We start from the raw sequence: 16,694 nt of genomic DNA on the forward strand, positions 1-16,694 counted from the left end.
ACAAGCAGTTTCCCAAAGTTGAAATACAGGGGATAAAACTAGAATGTAGGCCAGGCAAGGTGGCTCACACCTCCAATCCCAGCCCTTAGGCAGGCTGAGGCAGGCTGTAGAATATCTTTCCTAAATAGCTCTTGACTCTCTCTTTTGTCCCCTGCTAACACATCTGCTCAGACCTTGCTGCTTCCACCTTCCAGTGAATCCTCCTCACAGCCACCAAAGACATCAATCTCCTCATCTGCCTTTGATTGTTTCCCATGCTTCTAAGATGAAGTCCAAATGCCTTAGTGTGGTGTGCAAAGCTTTCACACACAGGCTGCCTCAGGCCTCATCTCTCACTGGCCCAGCCAGCCAGAGCTCTTTGCCATTCTCTTGCCCTTGCACTTGCCATTCCTTTCATTCTCTATATGGAAACAGTCTGTTCTGACTTTTCAAGCACTAATGAAAGACTGTCTGCCTTCAGTGAAGCCTTCACATATGCAGCAGGTTAAGAATGACAGCACTGGCTTTGGAGTCAGGCTGATCCAGCTTAAACCCATGTGTGCGACCTTGGGGAGCTAATGAACATGTTTCCTCCTCAGGAGAGTGTATGTGATGATCACGGTTGTTTTCGTGGGTAATTTTATCATGTAAGGTTGAAAAAATTAAATCAGAAAGTGCACTTGTAGCACCCACAGTTCTCCAGAGAGACTGAACTGAACAAATTGTGTGTGTGTGTGTGTATGTGTGTGTATGTGTGTGTCTACATATATACATACAAAGAGAAAGAGAGAGAGGAGTTTTTAAATAAGAAATGGGCTCACATGATTGTGGGGACTGACATGGTAAGTCCAAAATTTTTAGGGCAGGCTGATGGGCCAGCAACTCAGGCAGGGGTTGATGGTGCAGTCTTAAGACAAAATGTTAAGCTCCCGACAAATCTTAGTTACTATTCTCTCTTAGGCATAGCATATTCTTATACCTGCTTTGTTCCCTGCCCAAAAACTAAGGACCCTGCCACAGTGGAGACCATGTTTGACTCACTTCAGGACTCCCAAGGTGTGGCATGTGTGTAACTGCTTAATAAATGCCCAGTTTTAATAAACAAATCCTGTGTAGGTATCACAGATTTTTGATGAAAGAGTCAAACCACCTAGCATATGGTTATTATGAGAATTAAATGAGTTAAAATATGTCAAATATTTAGGAGAGTATTTGGTCCATAGTAAAAGCTTATTAAATGTTATTGTGATGTGCTCATCAAAGGCCCCAGTAAGGTTCCTGGATGCCAGGCAGTACCCTGGATCATGCTCCCTCTGCTCTCCCCAAAGCATCCATCTGCCACGTAGGATCGCTTGGGCTGAGAGCCACATTCTGGTTCCAGGAGTGTACAGTTAATATAGTATCTCATGCATGTCTGCCTGATTCCCTTAATCATTTCCTTTGATTTTAAGAGGCCAGATTTCATGGCAGAAAACTCGCAAAATAAGATACAAAGAAGGAAATTAAATTACCAAATATTGTTATGAAAGAACCAACCACTACTACAGTTTGTTGAGTGCAGAACATGAGCTTTGGAGACAGATAACCTGAAGTTCCTTAACCCTTGGTGGTCTCATCAGCATCATAATTTGTTTTAGTATTCTTCTGTCATCAAACATTTAGGCTTGATTTGTATATTGAGCAAGAATTGCTCAGATTAAGGAGTCTTGTGGTATGGTATGACTTCTTAGCTCTTATTTAATAAGTTACCTGATGAGATGGTGAGAATTCTGCATTGGGTTCTAGTCCTGGCATTGCCCTAGCCAGTTGAGCGACTTTAGACAAGCCTTTAACACTGGGGAAAGAAAGCAAGGTAGTAAAGAGAAATTAATTTTCATTCAAAAGATTCTAATATATCCTGGCACTTTTATTAGTTATGAGGATGAGACCAAGAATTTGCTAGGTGGGTAAGAACTGATTTGGGGTGTCCTCTCTGCAAGTCCTAACTGTGTCTATTGAGCAAGTCATCACTTCTCTATTTTCCCATCTGTAGACTGGTAAATTGTATGAGTGTTTCTGATTTTCATACTGGGTTGAATATTGAAGCATAAAATATATGAGAAAGTATTTTGAAAACTGTAAAATTTTTATGTAAGTATAATATAATATTAGAACATTATTAGTTTTAGTATCTTGAAAATTCTGGTTTCAGTTGGAGAGTTGGGTTAGATATTTTGAAAGCACCAACTTGTTTTAAGATTCTATGATGAATCCATGCTATAGGCAAGCCCTTTCCCAGTATCCTGAAATTTCCATGTCTACAAATGATTATTTTTCATTTTTGGATACCAGAGGATGAGCAAGTTTCCAAATTTAATGAATTGTTTAAATGGGAATGGCTATATGTAATTTTGTTAAACTGGATAAAGATATTTTTAACAATAATGGATATAGTGGGACAATTTAAAGTGCAGTTTAAAGTGTGCTCAACTGAAATCTATCTTGGCCTAGGTACAAAACCAAATATAGTTCTGTATACAATTTCAGCAAAGTCTAATTCTCTCCATCTAAATGCCAGATCAAACGATTTCATCTGGATCTCTTCTCTTGAGCTTCCTGCTATCTTCTGTCTTCATGGCAACCCAGTTCAAGTTGGCACAATGAAGAACAGAGCTCGTCACACGCTTGATCAAATTTTGACTAAGCCACATAGGAAATGTTGTAGCGATAGTGCAAGGTGATGAGCTAGCCATGAGCTAGCCAGGGGTCCAGGTGTGGGACACAGGCGAGCAACACACATAGAGATCTTGCTGTCATGGAGCCTGCATTCAAATATGAGGAGACAAGATTAACAAATCAATTGAATGAACAAGATCATCTCAGATTATGGTGAAATCAGTTAAAGAGGCAAAATAGAATCACGTGGAGGAGAATGCTAGTGGTGGTGGGGAAGGCTACCTTAGGTGGTAAGGGAAGGTTTTTCTGAGAAGGGGTGCTTGAGCTGAGACCCCTATACCTTGTGACCTGCAAAGCTCTGGAACAGCATTTCAGGAGTGAAAACAGGAGGGTGAAGGGCCTGGCCTTGGTGAACTCAAGGAAAAGAGGAAAGCCAGAGACTAGTGGAGAAGGGAACAAAGGCAGGAAAGAAGAATAGGAGATTCATGTCAGGCAGGGCTTTGTGAGCAACGGAGGTGGATCTGGAATGGATTCTGAAGCAATGGGAAGCCACTGGAGAGGGTGAAGGAGGAAGTCATGCTTTTGCTTGCATCTTTAAACAATTACTTTGGTTGTCGAATGGACTTCAGTAGCTACAGACGGCATTCTGACTTTTCTTCTTTTTTTTTTTTTGGAGGAGGAGGGATTGTCTTGATTTTGTGTTTGAGTAATAAATATTCTGATTTTATTTAAATTTTATGTTTATTTGCGGGAAAGCTGGTGGAGATCAGAAGGGATGGTGGTGCCCTGCTCCAAGGCACTCATTGGCACCATCGCTATTGAGGTCTGTAGGCTCAAAGTGAAGGTTTAATTCAGCTGTTGAATAAACTCTTTCTAACCCAAACAATTCTGGCATTAAGCTTTTTCAAAGGCATGCTGACAACTGAAAAAGGTGAAGATATTAGAGATCCAAGGGTATCATGCACTTTTCTTTATGTACTTATTTTTAAGTGGCTTGAAGCACTTCAATATTTGATGGTTGTTCTGATACTGAATCAGTTAGTTGATTAGGCTGGCTTTCATCACTGAGGCTCTTTTCTCCAGGCCAGATCAGAAAGATAGAAATACTTAAGAGATCTTACCATTGACAGAGGTTGACCTCTTCATGTCCCATTTTTCTCTCCAAATGTTTCCATTAAAACCTTTTGTGCCCTCTCTGAATGTCATCTACTGAGATTCTTACTGTCCGCCTAAACTAGATTCACGTGCGCACTTCTCCAACTCTATAGCCCTCTCTTCCTACCTGCAGGTGCCAAACTTACTATCCTCTAAATTGCATTTTTACCCAAGAGAAAAATATATACAAGGCTTCCTGTAGGTGGAAATTGGTCCTATTCTAGTTTTCTTTGGGACAGGAATGGGCCTCTGGTTTTCTTTTATAATTTCTTATATGATATAGCAGGTAAGTGCACAAGCTTGGAAGTTAAAAAATACTCGAGTTCTGATCCTGACTCTGTGACTTTCTGACTGTGTGCTTCTGGACAAGCCTGAGCTTCAATCTCCTCCCGCCCTCCTTTCCTTAATTCTTTCCTTCCCTTCCATTCATCCTTCCTTCCTTCTTTCCTTCCCTTCCATTCATGCTATCTTCCTTGCTTCTTCTCTTTATCGCTTTTTTCTTTTTTTCCTTTTTAAACTATCACAAATTTACAAGCCTGTCAGCAAGTATTTGTTGAGGTTTCAAATACTGTGCTAGGTACTAGATGTACATGGCGAGCAAACCTCGTGAAACAGACATTGTGGAGACAGTTTAGTGACAATGACTTTAAAATAACACAGACAATTAAATGATTATAAGTGAGCAAAGTTATGTGAAGGAAGCATTGAAAGGGATTCTCAAAGAGCTTTTTAAATAAGGACCTAACCTGATAAGGTGAGAGTGAGTCCAAGTGGCAAGCATTAAATGACACTATGTGCGTCTAGAGTCAAACATATTTCCTGTTACGTTTTCCTGTTTTACATTCAATTGCTCATGTTATCCTTATTATCACTGCTGTTGGCATTGTTAATACTACCAGCACAACCATGCTTGTGCATATCCTTGATTCAGTAAGCTTCCCCAGAACTTGCTACAAGATGATACAAAAATGTCTTTTTACAATATCCTTGGTCACTTGCCTAGATCTGCTCTACATCTGAGCTTCCTGACCCCTGCCAGCTTATCTAGTTTCTGACTGGGTATCTGAGCAGTTTCTGGGGCTAGCTATTGATATTTTGGTTTCCATCCATACCTTGACTCTCCAAAATCCTTAGAAGACCTCTGATCTTATTACTCCATCTCATAAATAAGTGTCATCCAAACCCAACATCACATCTGTCCTGTTGCTCTGTTGTTCCAGAAGGAAGCAGGGATCTTTTAGGGAATTTTCCAAAAGAAAAGAAGAGTCCCTTCCCCCTCTTTGAGTTCTTTTGAAGAGCTCATTGCAATATCCACTTTGCACTATAAGTACCTGCTCTGGCTGAATTATGAGACTGGGGGATATTCCTTCTCATTATTTTTGAGAAAGTCTTTCTCATTCACCACTGACCTAGATCCTAGGCCATAAATCTAATCCTCAGACTTCATTGTTTCTCCACACTAAAGGTTGTGAAATTATTTTTTTTTTAATTTTTTATATTGTCAGTGCATATGTGTTACATATATCTATGTATGGTGAACCCCTGATTTTCCTAGCAGATTGGTGAGTGGAATAGTTCTTAATAGCCAATAGCCCTGAATCACCTCTTCTACTAAAGTTTCTCATAACTGGCTTTAGTTCTCCTTTCCTTTTCTTCCCTTCCCTAATTAGACCTTACCAAAAGATAGTTGCCCTGTAACTTATCAAAACACAGCTGCCCCAGAACAGCCCTAGATCTCTGGATATTGCATAATGAAAAAGACTGAGAATAACATTATCCAAGAAGTGTTCCATAATTTCTCTTAACAGGTAGACACAGTTACTACCACTGCCCCTCCCCCAAGAGGGGGGAAATGTTAAGTCACATTCAGATTTATTAACATAAAAATAGCTTTCATTTCTTAAGCTCCTGCTATGTACCGGAAATTGTTCCTAAAGTATCTGTAAACATTTATCTCATTTAATATTCACAACAATTTCAGAAGGTTGATACTATGATAATTATTTCTATTACACAGATGAGAAAACTGAGTTTCAGAGAGTTTATGACTTGTCCAAATACTTAGCACTTGAATATTTATCTGATGAGATCAGGCACGTTCAAGGTGGTATGACCATGGACTTGAACACTGATCTATCTGATTCTCAAACTTACATTGTGAAACACTAAGAATTATTGTCTCTTAATTTTTACCTTTGAGGATTTAAACTTACTATATTACCACATAGGGCCAGAACAATGGCATTGCCCACAGACAGCAATTGATAGTGATAATAATTAAGATTATTATAGCCTGCTCACCTACTATCCCTATTACACAGATGAGAAAACTGAGGCTCAGAGAGCTTATAACTCACCATATCAATGGTATGCTTGAAAAGAGTCATGTTTGATTCTTGTAATACTATGAAATGTTCATAATACCACATGTAAAAATTGCTAGCTAATAAAGAATCGGCAGATGATGATAGAAGTAACAAAACCATTGTTAAGGATGTCTTTGTTCTGGTTGTTTTAAATCAGATTGGTTTGTAGTTTCCCATATTTTACTTTGTCGGTTTCTGTGGCATTGTATGTTAAAGAAAACTTTAATGAATGATGTTGGATGTTTCAGAGAAATTTGCAATGTCTTTTTCAGTACTTAAAGCAATTCTCCTGCATTAGAATGGGTATCTATTTCCACCTTTCGCTTAACAATCTATTGGGCACATCTCCTACTTTCAGTTGTAATAGAATTTACAGTTTTTAGCATTTTAAAGGCAATTCAATCATCAGTTGACTTTTGTTTACTATGAAAAATATAGTCATTGTGACTTTGTGGTTTGGAAGAGGTTACAGTTCCCAACTTTGTGTTAATAACTTCATTGTAGTTAAGGCTTAACACTGCTTTTGATTTTAATAGTCTTAACAGATGCTCAACTCTCAATAACTATAATAAGGCATACATTTTGGAAATATGTAAAAATATGCCAACCCGCTCCACATTTGTTTATAGAACTGAAATAGAGTATTTATGCTGTTTACTCTGCAGTAAATACAAATACAGCCCTTAGGTGTTTCCTTTTTACATGCCTGTTGTGTTTCTTGTTATCATCATAAGTTCTTTAGTCAGAGCATGGAAAACAATTGCATAGATGACCTCCATATATACGGCACCTGCCTCCAAAGTGTGCAAAAGTCCAAGATTGTAGATTCTCAGATGAAATTAACTCATAGAAGATGACCCAAGGTTGCTAGTAATAATATTTATTATTAATCATTCTGCACAACTTATCTGTGTACCAGGCTCTGAGTGAGGGGCTGTATAAACGGTGAATCACCTATCTCTCACCATACCCCTATGAGGAATAGTCTTAATCCCATTTGGTAGATGAGGAAACTGAGGCTCAAGATCACATGCACAGCTAAGGAGTAGCAGAGCCGGATGGGACCACTGGATCCTAGCTGGTGTGATCTCTGAACCACTGCGTTTGCCACCAGCCGTCATGATGGGCTTCTTAAGAAAGCTGAGTTGGTGAGGTTCTTGTCCCTTGTCATGAGCAGAGACTTCATGCAGAGCCGCTTAATCGCTTCTCATCACCTCCTCTGAGTTCTTGAACGTGCCCACTTTGTAGCGTATTGGTTATGTATCTAAAAGAGTCTTTACAGACTTCAGGAAATTTGTTTAACAACACAATTTCTAGTGCTGTGCCACCCTTGGTGCGTCCACCTCACCCTTCTTTTCTGCACTGTGTGCTCATTTGCGCCGTTACACTGCTTCCTCTTTTCTTCTGTTCTCTTACCTGGTTGACAAAGTGCTGCTGCTGCTTCCTGTGTTCCTCCTGTTCTGTGGCCTCTGCTTCGTTCTTCCTTCAGAGAGGCAGGTTTACGTAGCAGCAAAGCATCAGTAAGACAGCAGCCTTTTGAGCTAGGCTGCTTGACTTTACTCCTTAACCCAATTTCTCTCACTACTGCATGATCTTGGCTAATTTACTTCTCTTCTCTGTGCCTCTACTTTCTATTTTCTCAGATTTTAAATTAATACCTGTCTCATGGAGTTATTTTGAGGAAAAAATACACTAACATAAGCTTAGTGGCTGGCATGTAATAATTGCTTACCTAATTAATCTTCTTTTTTTGTTTACATTTGCATGATAAGAGGTAATTTACATTAGGAAATTCCATTATTTAGCTGAGAGAGAAAATGACTGCAACCACTATAAGGAAAACCCTTCCTTCAGGAAGAAAAGAACAAATAGGTTTTTTAAGGTGCTTCCCATTCCCTCATGTTCAAGCTCCCCTTGGCCACAGCAAAGTGAGTTGGCTGACTGCCACCGGGACCTCAGAGACCAACACATCAGCCAAGTTTTGTTTTCCACTTAACTCTTGCAATTCCCATCTCTCCAACTCCCAGCTGCCCATATTCACAATGCTGGGGCAATAGCTCCATGTTTGGGTCACGGTTGACCTGAGTCTTGCAGTCTTCAGAGGGTAGGCAGAAAGCTGGGGGAATAGGGGCTTCCTGTCCACTCATACCACAACAGTCAGGCACCGGGGAATAGATGATAACTTTATGTGCATGTGGAGAGCATAGACACGTAAAGGAGAATTCAAAATGACCCTTAAAGCCAGCTGCATACAGAAATTTTCATGAAGCATTTAATTTATGCTCACTGCCTCTTGTTATAGATGGCATTTTTTTTCACTTTAAAAATAAAGTCATAAAAAAATGAAGCTAACGGCCGGGTTCAGTGGCTCATGCCTGTAATCCCAGCACTTTAGGAGGCCAAGGTGGGTGGATCATTTGAGGTCAGGAGTTCAAGACCAACCTGGCCAACATGGTGAAACCCCGCCTCTACTAAAAATACAAAATTAGCCAGGTGTGGTGGTAGGCACCTGTACCCAGCTACTCAGGAGGCTGGGGCAGGAGAATGCTAAAACCAGGAAGTGGAGGTTGCAGTGAGCCGAGATTGCGCCACTTCAGCCTGGGTAACAGAGTGAGATTCCAGTCTCAAATAAAAAAAAAAAATGAAGCCAAGGAAAATGAAATAGTTTGACTAAGATCTACAGGATTTGGACACCTGTGCTCTTCATCACCTCACAGTGATGCTCCCTTCACTTTGCTATACAGCTTCTTTCCTACACTACCCTCTCCCGGCCTCAGTGTCTTCATCTGCAAAATGATAGGTTTGTCACGATGATGTTGGAGTTCCCTTTCAGTTTTGACATTCTGGCACTCTTGGGTTGGCATCCAAATTTAGAAACACTGTTGCCAGCTTTCTGAGTGTCCAGCAGGATGTGTCTGGACAGTTCTCATTTACTCATCGCTACCTGGTTTATGCTGTAGTTGTCTGTGACTCCGTCACTGAATCACATTACAGGTTACGTTATCCTGTCTCCTGTACCAACCAAACATACTTGTTCCATTACCACTGAGCAAATCCTCTAAGGAATCTAATACAGCTCCAAGAATTCTCTTCTGGTTGTTGCTTAATGTGTGTTTCCTTCACCCACAAGGCAATACAATTTCAGAACAAGATGCTCCACAGAGTCTAAATGAGGTTGGGGTCAAGTGTTTCAGAAGGGAAGGAACCCGCCATTGAGCTCTACTGAATTAAATATCTTTTTCTTTGCTTTTCACAATCTTGTGAGATTAGATGCTTTCTCCAAGGTTCAGACAGAATAAGGCCCCATAGCCAATGCAAATAATTCAGTTTTGAGTCTGCCTATAGGTTTTCCATGCAGCTGTAACCATTCCCTTGGTTGAGCATCCCTAATCCTAGAAAGTCCCAAATCAAAAATGCAGTACAATGTGAAAATTTTTGAGTGGTAACATGATGCCATAAGTGGAAAAGCCCACACCTGACCTCATATGATAGGTAACAGTCAAAACACAGTCAAAACTTTGTTTCACGGACAAAGTTATTTAAAATCATGTATAAAATTACCCTCAGGTTATGTTTATAAAGTATGTATATAAAACATAAATGAATTTTGTGTTTAGACTTGGATCTCATCCCCAAGATACCTCGTGAGATTTATGCAAATATTCAAAAATTGGAAAAAATTCAGAATCTAAAACACTTCTGGGTCCCAGGCATTTTGGATAAGGAATGCTCAAACTGTAGTAGAAAGAGTCACAAATTGGAAATATCATTCTAACTTTGCCACCAATTTTTAACACATTGTTTTGATTAAAGCACTCATCTAACCAATGCATCTATAAAACTGATTATCTTTCAACTGAGTAACCTTAGAGAGTCTCTATCTTGAGCCAGGTTAATGCTTAAATCATCTCAACTGGTTAGGAGAACAATGAATCATCTTTCATTCTTCTTTCTCCTTTATCTCATAAGTTCAGTCACCAAGTACTATAAGTGCTCTATTCAGAAGGCCTCTGTATTTTTCTTCCCTGTTTCTGTCACTACCACTGTAAACCTGAACCTTATGCTACTCCTGGAATCCTGAAATCGATTCCAAGCTGCCCATATCCCAGGCGCTCCCCAACTTCCCTCCTCGTCCTTCATGTATGCCCTCCTCATGTTTATAGTGCTCACTTCTTGCTCTCATCTGAAACTTCAATCTTTTCCTTCTTCATCACTTGTGTTATCAAGTTCTCTGGGTTTCAATAAACAGAACCCACCCAAAATAAACTTTCTGTTCTCCCATGTCTACCATCTTTATCTTATATCTGAACCTTTGCCAAGGCTGTTTTCTGCAACTCTCTTCATCTAATTCTTCCAAATCATTCAAGGCCCAGCCCAAGTACATAAAAGAGCCCTGTCCTTATTCACCAAAAGGGATGTATCCCAAGCACTAACAGGATGCCAGGCTCATAATAAGAGCTTAGTAAATATTGGTTGAATTAACGAACGACTCCTTTCCACAAGGGTTTCCCTGACTAATTCAGCCCAAGTCACGTCAGAATTTTCTAAACCCCAATGTCATCAATTTAGCAGCTGTATGGTCTTGTAGTTTCAGAGAATTGCTTTGTTTTCATCCACTTAAGGAAGACCAAAATCAATGAAACTAAAAGAAGATGTTGAATTGGATGAATCCTAGTTCTGATCATATCTCTAACAGGGTAGAGGAGAAAAAAAGCACTTCCTATGTATCACGCCCAGTTCCAATACATAGAAGTGGTTCTTGCTCAAGGTAAGAAAGCTAGAACATGGTTAAGCCAGGATTTGAACCCAGAGATTCTGGTTACAGAATGTTCAATCATTAGCATTATACTATGCTACCTCTCACATCACTGTGAAACGTAGGAAAACACTGAATATTTCACCAGAGTAATGCCAAGACTAAAACAAACAAACAAACAAAGCAAAAAAAAATAGCTCCTAAGTCGGCCTCTCTGGTCAATGGAGCATAATGTAATCATCTTATTAGGAATGGACAGCTCTTTAGATTTAGCTCTTGCTTATTCATAATCCCCAGTAAGATGCTCTCCTGGCTGCTTATAAATAGGTCTGCTCTTGTGTTTTGGCCCTCAGTGATAACAACCTTGTCCTAGCTGGAGCTCTCCTTCTTTTCTTTTGAATTCTCGGACCTTCTGAAATGCTACAAGGCTAACGGCAGGATGTGCCTTCTTTAAGGAAGCCCTACTTCCTGGAGCTTCCCTGGCAAGCTGTCCTGGGAGCTCTTCACTGCAAGCCTCTGATCAGCTGAATGAAAATGAAGTGGGCATTTGTATTTCCCCACTGATTGAGTTGGCTCAACTTGATGTAGGTTCAAATTCACAAAAGCGTATACAGGCTTGCTTCCAGGCTTGCAATGGAGCTGGAGGAGGGCAGGCTGTGTGCCCGGCTTTCTTGCAAAGCATGGCCTTGGATATGTGTCACTGGTACCCTCTAATACCAAGGCTCCAGAATCCCCCGCCCCCACTCACAAGTCATGGGATGATTTGTGCAAGGTGCCCCACTTCTGATGCCAACTGGATCCTGTTCAAATGAGCATGGAGATCAGAAAGTATTCTTTAAAGGGTGAGTGAATCCATCATGGCTAGAATGATCTGTAAAACAAAATATCTCAGACTGCCTCCCTGTTGATTATTCAACCTTAATATTTTTGCTCTACTTGAAAGCTTTTTCCTTAGAAAAGCCTAGAGCTTGGTCAGTGAATGCCAGTTACTTACGAGAATGTCAGCCTGGTTAAATCATGTTTTCTGAATTCTTGTTTGACAAACAACAATTATAGTAGTACCTTGATATGTATAAGTTTAACATTCAGGTTTTTCATATTTGTACAATGCACTTTAGGATCACAACAAGGAATAATTTGTAGGTGTCCTGAGATGTGGTTTAGGTGAGCATCAATTTGAGAATATACCTAGCTGGGTGCCCAGCATCCACATCTCAACAGATCTATTATTTTCTAGAGTAGTAATTATAATTTCAGGATTCTTGTCCAGATATCAGGGGTAAACTCTATTTCTGAATCAGTAAAATAGCTTTAGATTTTTGTACAAATGATTGTGACACAGACTTTTGAAATTTTCCCATTCCACACTCAGAGCAGACATTGCTAATAAATCAAGTGCTCTAATCAAATGCAGACTGAATCAGAATTTTCTGCAAAACGTTAATTGGATTTGGTGCTTGAAAATGTAAAAATTGCTCAGTATTGCTGGATTTTGGAAGGTCTAAAATAAGATGCCTATTTTTTTTCTCTTTAACTTGAGCCTGACATTAAATGCAGATTTCTCCATCCTCTCCTACGCATGTTTGGGTCTCTCAGACAGAACATACCAAGCATTCTCCAAACATGTCAGGGAACTGAGCTGCTTCATTTGGTCTGCACACCTCTGGCAATGAGATTGGCATAAATGTTTAGGGAGGAATAGGTTAAGAAAAGGTGGAATAATGATCAGATTTCATGTAGAGAAAAATAGGTAGGCACAAGCTAGACAAAACTTCCATTAGGCAAAATAATGTCCCAATCATAAACTCACCTTATGTTACCAAAAACAGTCTACTTCTTGGCCTAATTGATGAGTTGTGCCGCACCTGAAATTAACTTTTGTTAGAAGAGGAAATGTACTAATCTATAGAAGACACTTACACTTTGTAGATTTGTGATTCAGTTTTAAATACTTAGTACTTACTGAATTCTTCCATTCTAACAATCAGATGCCTTATATGGTAGGCCTGTTTGCATGTCAGTTTGCCCACTGGAGCATGAGCACTGTGAGGATGGGGAATGGGATATTGGGAGATACTTTTTTCAAAACCTGCTTCCAAGAAACTACCACTATACCTTTCATGTGATAAGCATGAATAGATAAATAATATTTAGTATGAATGGTTTTTACCATAGTCTTATTCACCATGAAGCAGTTATAGACCTGTTCCAATGACAATTTCTCTTGACTGCAAGTTTTCCAAAATTGGAAACAATGGCATTCATGTCTCTCCTGTTCATTTTACCCTGAGAGATAGGCTGGCTTCATGAGTCTGTGTCCTGCACGTAAGGGCCCATGCTTAGAGGGGCCCTACACTTGGTTTAATACTCTGCCGTCACTTTCTTAAAATTTGTAATAATTTTTGAGCAAGGAGCCCTGCATTTTCATTTTGCACCAAGCCCCACAGATTATGTAGCCAGTCCTGCCTGGCTACGTAATCTGAAGTCTAAGGTAACCCACAACTGCCCATCTAGCACAGTGAATATATTAGACTATACACTATGTTATGTAGTATATAATACTGAAAGTGTATAATACTAAACAACTGTGAAAGATTATGTAGTATTGCAACTATCATTAACTAATAATAGCTAACATTAATTGAGCACCTACTATGTCCTGACACTGTTCTGGCTACCAAACAGGCACTATGTCTTTGAAGCCTCAAAACAAGTCATATAATTAGACTATCTTATATAGTCTAATATACTCACTGCTAGATGGGCAGGTGTGCGTTAGCTTAGCCTTCAAGTTTGCCTTTTCTTCAAGTTGAATTCACAAATAATGTCTGGTTTTGTTGGTGTGTAAATCTCTTTGTTTAAAAAAATAAAATAAAATAAAATAAAACCTTCTACAGCATCCATGTTATCAGAGAGAGGAATTCTTGGTCACTTGGGTTCCAAATTAATAATCCTAGAATCCTGCCATGCAGGAGTTGTGATTGAAATTTCGGAAAATCAAAGAGAACAATTTTAAGAGGAGGAAACCCAGAGAGGGGCTAGAGGTGTAAATGACTTCCAGGCCTTTCCTTTCATCTGGGACTGAGGGAAAGGAGAAGGAGGCTGAGCAAACCTGAAAGCTCCTCAGGAGATCCTTAGGAACCTGAACTGCTGGACTCCTTTCTCCTGCTTCTCTTCCAGGGCTCAAGTGTCCTTGAACAATGCTTCTTCAACTTCCCTGTGTGTGCAGAAAACACCTACCAATCTTGTTTGTGTATATTCTGATGCAGTAGATCAGAGCTGGGGTTTGTGATTCTGAATTTTTAATATGCTGATGGGGAAGCTGAGGCTGTTTGTTCATACTTTGGGTAGCAAGCTGACAGGCTTGCCATTTTTCAGATATTTGGGCAGATCCTGAATTCCTGTTTTATCCTGACTTATGGAGCTACTATTTTTCCTACAAGTAGCCTGGCTTAACCTATCTTATAAATACAAATACGGACACACGCCTACAGAAGCACAGGTATGAATGCTATGACTTAGAATGTTTAACACTTTGAGGAAGAGAAAACTCTAACTCAAACTGCCTTAAAAAAGGAGGAGATTTATTATTTTATACAACTGAAAGAGCAGAGGGAGTCAAAAGCAAGCTTGAGGAGCAGTAGAGGATATGGCTCTGCAGTGTCATCCAAGACCTGGGCTTTCGCTTCTCTACTCTGCCATCCTCTGCCTGCAGTACATGGCTGTGACTGTGACGGGCATCACTTTCAGATGAAACAATGTCCAGAGGCAGAAAGGAGCTGTCTCTGGTGTCTCTGTGTAGAACCCAGAAGCCCCAAGCAAACATCTCACACTTCATGCCACTGATCTGTTCCAACCCAGTTATTTAGCCAGGGGGATGGGTGACTGGGATTGGCTTAGCTTAATGAAGATAATCAGAGTCCACTTGCTGGAGCCAGCGGGGGCAGGTCAATGTCCCTTTAAACACATAAATATGTAGAAGAATGCATACCTGAAATAAGTCCAAATTCTGTTGGAGAGAGGAAATTAGTCATAATTGAGGGGAGAGGGAAGGTACTAAGTTGGCAAATGACCAACATAATGTAGGTGTCTATTCACATACACTCCCCAGCAAAGGGGCTTTATTTCAAGAAGAGCAATAGACCATCTCATCACAGATCTGCAGCAGAGAGGTGTGGAGGCTCAACCCCTTCTCTCTTTGCCATCATTGGATGTTTCCTCCCTGAAGCTGACCTCTAAAATGTTTGGTTTGACTTTGGAAAAATCACCTTTACTGCAGCTTTCTACTGGGAAGCTCATCATTGATGCATAATTACAATGTAGGACAGAAATAAGTACCCAGTTGATTTTGTGGTTGGCTTTACTTGATTGAAATACTGTGGGTTTTTCAGGCCCACCCTCATTAGTTCAGCACTCTATCCTTGTAGTTCATACCTAAACAAATAGAGAGAACTCTGATGCCCAATACTTTCTTGATCCAGTCCTTGAAATCTCATGATTGATTTTTGCCAGCATAGTACAATGTGTTTCCTCTGTTTAGACACTAGATAAATTTTATGGTGAGCAATTATGGATAAATTTTACCATAAGCAATTAAAAAACAACCAGGTTTCTTAATAAAATTCCTGGGAGACCCAGTGAACTGCCAAAAACTACTTTTAAGAGTACGTTAAGAGAATTCATTTCTTGAAATAAATTCCTATAATGAGAGATGCATTGAGTGAAATGTTTTCCTCATTTACTCATAAACATTTACTAATAAATGTTACTTTAAAAAAAGCGGGACTACATGGTGGACAAAAACATAGACTCTGAAGCCCAATTACCTGGGTTAAATCTCAGTTATGCCTCTAACTAGCTGTGTGACCTTAGGAAGTTAAGCTTTATGCTTTGGTTTCCTTTTCTGTGAAACGAGGATAAGAAAAGCACCTCTCTTGGGCTTTGTGAATGTTAAGTGTGCATATAAAGAGAAGTGCACTTAGCATAGGGTAAGCCCCATGTAAGTGTTAACACATTTATATTTTTATATGCCTTCTTCCATGAACCAGCACCTGTATTTACATGTTTTCTCTAATCCCCCAAACCACCCTGAAAGATTATATAGTATTATAAGTATCATTAACTAATAATAGCTAACATTAATTGAGCACCTACTATGTGCCAGACACTGTTCTGGCTACTAAACAGGCATTATCTCATTGAAGCCTCAAAACAAGTCACAGAAATATGATTTTTCTCCTTTTACAGATGACAAAACTGAAGAACAGAAAGCTCAATTAAATTGCCCAGTGATATTCACTTTGTTTGGTAGCGGCATTATTGAGACTGGAACTCAGTCAGCTTGACTCTCACATGCCTCACTTTATGCTACTTATGATATAAGCGTACACAGACTATGATGTTAAATGACTTGTTCACAATCTTTCCACCACCCCTTGTTTCCTTCCCTCAGTTTGGTCAATAAGCATGGTACTAAAAATCTACTGTATGTCAGAAAATGCGTGGGAAGTCAGGAATTGTGATCCATAGAACATAGCAGAACTTGAGAAAATGGACAGATATGTTTAAAAGGGTACTAATAAGTATTCAGTCAAAATTAGAGTCTACAGAGCACTCTCATATTTAAGTGAACTGAACTAAGGCACTAACTGTCTCACGAGTAGTACCTGCTTTATGGAAGCTGGCTAAAATGTGGGGCACGTGGCAGGATGCGAAGTAAAATACTATATTCACGGCACAAGTGAGGAAGACACTTGGTCCCACCTGTCGGACTCTCTTGCCCC

At 39.8% G+C, this 16,694-nt stretch overlaps 1 protein-coding gene across 23 annotated transcripts in view; it reads left to right on the top strand.

The window, feature by feature from the left end:
* Positions 1-16,694, top strand: part of SGIP1 (SH3GL interacting endocytic adaptor 1) — a 220,181-nt gene that overhangs the window by 11,256 nt on the left and 192,231 nt on the right. The gene's annotated exons all lie outside the window — the stretch shown is intronic.

This window comes from Aotus nancymaae, unplaced genomic scaffold (genome assembly GCF_030222135.1).
Source record: "Aotus nancymaae isolate 86718 unplaced genomic scaffold, 86718_ANA_hifiasm-v0.15.2.pri h1tg000007l, whole genome shotgun sequence".
Lineage (NCBI taxonomy): Eukaryota > Metazoa > Chordata > Mammalia > Primates > Aotidae > Aotus > Aotus nancymaae.